Source organism: Suricata suricatta, chromosome 5 (genome assembly GCF_006229205.1).
Source record: "Suricata suricatta isolate VVHF042 chromosome 5, meerkat_22Aug2017_6uvM2_HiC, whole genome shotgun sequence".
In the NCBI taxonomy this organism is placed as follows: Eukaryota; Metazoa; Chordata; class Mammalia; order Carnivora; family Herpestidae; genus Suricata; species Suricata suricatta.
In genome coordinates this window covers 127,668,114-127,671,859 of record NC_043704.1, presented here as the reverse complement: position 1 = coordinate 127,671,859, position 3,746 = coordinate 127,668,114, and the positions used below count along the sequence as shown (strand labels likewise).

Genomic DNA, 3,746 nt, shown 5'->3' with positions numbered 1-3,746 from the left:
AGAATGCCATAAGACTGCCTCGGGTCGCCCTCACCCTTCCAGGGCTAGCACCTTGTGGTCTTGCTTTCACACTGGTGTCTCCTTGGCCTCATCATCTGTCTGCTTGCTTTCTGCTTCCAGTTATTCCTAGTACACTACCCTGTAAAGTTTCTATCCTTGCTTGATGACATGGAAAGTGTAGGGATTCTGAAGGTAGACCTGAGTTCGCATTCTTATACCATACTCTTTAGCCAGCTGCCTTTCAAGTCCCTTGTGGGGATTACACGAGATAAGATGTGCCGTGTGACTAGCAGAGTTCACAGCATACAGCAGGCACTACATAAGTGTTAATTCCCTCTCTTCCTCTCCTTGCCCTCCCAGGGGCACTTCTATCTCCAAAGTCTAGAGTCCCTCTCTGACCTTGACTTTATAATTATTATTCTTTACCCTTGTGTTTGAGCTCTTGCACAACTTCCCCGGCCCACCCTGTCTGCCACCCACGCCTTCCCATAACTACACCTTGAACTGGAGTTTTACAATCTCCCGCCTGTCTCTCAGTCAGGATGGCCCATATTCCTCCCCCTCCAAAATGAGGAAATTGTAGTGACGCCATACTTAACAATGCAGTATTAACATGACGGTGGATCCAGTGGTGTGCCAGAGCCAGTTTACACTGGCTTGTGAGAACCAGCTGTTAAGTTTTCAGGAATTTTGCAAGCTGGGTGCGAAACACAGCCGTTATTAAAAATTAAACTCTATGAACTTAAAATCAAAGGGGTTATATTAAAAACATACTAAATACTCAAAATTCATCACCTCCAAATTACTTTACAACATAGTATTATTATCCATTCACCCGAGGTGATTGATACTCATGGTAAGTGTAATAAATATCATGGAAATACTATATAATGGTATGTTTATCTCTTCCCAGTTGCCTGCTCAGTGACATCATGTTGGTGGCTTGAAATCAGCTGTGGAGGGGAATATTTACACCATGAAAATTGGCAAATGCTACAAATGAGAATTTTTTTCAGATCCAGTTGTTAAACATTTACAAGACGCTATACAATGGATTGTTCTGTATATTGTCCAGCAATAATCACTAAGTATACTAAAGTAGCTAAAGACATAAGGTAAGTTTTAAAAAGATTTTTTACCCTCACGATATCCCAATCCAACTACTTGCAATTCCCTAGAATGCATTATGTTCTCTCATGCCTCCAGGTCTTTTCTAGTGACCTAAATACTAGGAAGTCAGTGTTCCTCTTCTTAGTAACCATGATATTCTCTGCATGTTTCACCGGCTTCATCACAATATAATTGATAGTATGCTCCTTGAGGAAGGGGTTGTGTCTACTCAAAACTGGTATTCCCGGGGCCTGACCTTAACAGACACTCAACACATTTTTTGAATCATTAGCATGTCTTTAGCAACAATTCTCAAACATTTGGTCTCAGGACCCCTTTATAAATTCTTAAAAATAATTGAGGTTGCTTAACAGCTTTTGTTTATGTGCTTTATAGCTATTGATATTTACTGTGTTCAAATTAAAACTGAGGACAGGGGCATCTGGGTCCATCAGTCAGTTAAGCATCTGCTTTGGCTCAGGTCATGATCTCACAGTTTGTGAGTTCAAGCCCCACGTCAGGCTCTGTGCTGACAGCTCAAGAGCCTGGAGCCCGCTTCAGATTCTGTGTCTCCCTCTCTCTCCTCCTCACCCCCTGCTCACATTCTGTCTTTCTCTCTCAAAAATAAACATTAAAAAAAATTAAAACTGAGGACAGTGAGCGAGGGAGGGTCAGAGAGAGAGAGAAGGAGACACAGAATCCAAAGCACTCTCCAGGCTCTGAGCTGTCAACACAGAGCCTGACCCAGGGCTTGAACCCACAAACCATGAGATCATGATCTAAGCTGAAGTTAGATGCTTAACTGACTGAGTCACCCAGGCACCCCTAAAACTGAGGACGTTTTAAAACACAAGCACCCATTCAACTTTCCATTGGAGCAATGATATCATCACACATCATGTAGACTTTGGAAAACTCCAATGAATATCCATGAAAGAGAGTGAAAAAGAAAATAATATCTTAATATTGTTATAAAAATAGTTTTGACTCCATGGACCCTCAGAATAGATCTCAGGAATCTTGTGAAAAGATCTCAGGGACCCCCTGAAGGGTCTCAGAGTCTCCAACCCACATGAGAACCAATGCTTTACAGTGAATTTTCACCAGAACAAACTGATTCAGAAAAAATACTCTGTCCTGAGTTGGGTACTGTGGATTTGACAGCAGAAATGATGATTTAGGATTGAGCATAGCAACTATGTCCCAGTGAGATCTTTTGGAAGAGGTGGAACTGGCAACCATTTCATCTAAATCACTGTTTTGTAAATTAAAAGATGGGATTTTTTAAAGCCATAACATTGGTACTAAACACATCAGCAAAATATATTTTTTGAAAGAACTTCTCTAAACTATGGTATTTTTTTCATACAATTTGTATTTTTGAGCAACTGATACTTTGGGAATATGTTGTTCTTTAATATAATTGTTTATTGTCAAGTTGGTTTTTATACAACACGCAGTGCTCATCCCTACAAGTGTCCTCCTCAATGCCATCACCCACTTTCCCCTCTCTCCCCACCCCCATCAACCCTCCGTTTGTTCTCAGTATTTAAAAGTCTCTTGTGGTTTGTCTCCCTCCCTCTCCTTAACTATTTTTTTTCCCTTCCCCTCCCCTATGGTCCTCTGTTAAGTTTCTCCTGTTCCACACATGAGTGAAAACATATGGTATGTGTCTCTGCCTGACTTATTTCACTTAGCATAATCCCCTTGAGTTCCATCCACGTTGCTATAAATGGCCAGATTTCATTCTTTCTCATTGCCATGTAGTATTCCATTGTATATATAAACCACATCTTCTTAATAGTCAGTTGGTGGACATTTAGGCTCTTTCCATGATTTGGCTATTGTTGAAAGTGCTGCTTATAAACATTGGGGTACATGTGCCTCTATGCATCAGCACTCCTGTGTCCCTTGGGTAAATTCCTTACAGTGCTATTGCTGTGCCATAGGGGAGTTCTATTGTTAATTTTTTGAGGAACCTCCACACTGTTTTCCAGAGTGGCTTCACCAGTTTACATTCCCACCAACAGTGTAGGAGGGTGTCCATTTCTCTACATCCTCGCCAGCATTTATAGTCTCCTGTGGTTGATTTTAGCCACTCTGACCAGTGTGATGTGCTATCTCAGTGTGGTTTTGATTTGTATTTCTTAGGGAATATGTTTTATGAATTTTACACTACCTTTCCATAATACCAGTACCAGCACTAACTTTATTTTTTTTCAAGAGAATATTAAATCGTTTATTGATTACACATGATAATGGACGATACACAAGCTTTAATCCCATCTATAAATTTATCTGATACCATAATTCAATTTAGATATATTGCATAGGATGTGCCAACAATAATATTAATAACCAAATAAACTCCAGTACTTTTCTTGGGTGACCCTTTTAACGGTGAACTCCAGGTCACAACACATTAACGGTCAGTTCCACCACACCAATATTTGTGGAGACAATGGATTCTGTGCCCAAGCAGGTTGCAAATAAATTTCAAATGGAACCTGGCATCACCCTGAAGGAATTCTAACTTCACACTGTTGGGGTAGTTTACCAAGATGGCTTCAGAGTAGACTAACTTTACACAGCACATTTAAAAAAAGACACATTTATTCAGCGTCATGATCAGACTA

General features: G+C 40.3%; 1 long non-coding RNA gene across 1 annotated transcript in view; it reads left to right on the top strand.

Annotated features, from left to right (window-relative positions):
• The first annotated feature begins 1,068 nt into the window (after positions 1-1,068).
• The window catches only part of LOC115292280, a 6,335-nt gene continuing 3,657 nt past the window's right edge, over positions 1,069-3,746 (top strand). Inside the window, exon 1 of the long non-coding RNA XR_003908892.1 lies at positions 1,069-1,115. This is a non-coding gene — a long non-coding RNA (uncharacterized LOC115292280). The remainder of the gene's footprint in view (positions 1,116-3,746) is intronic.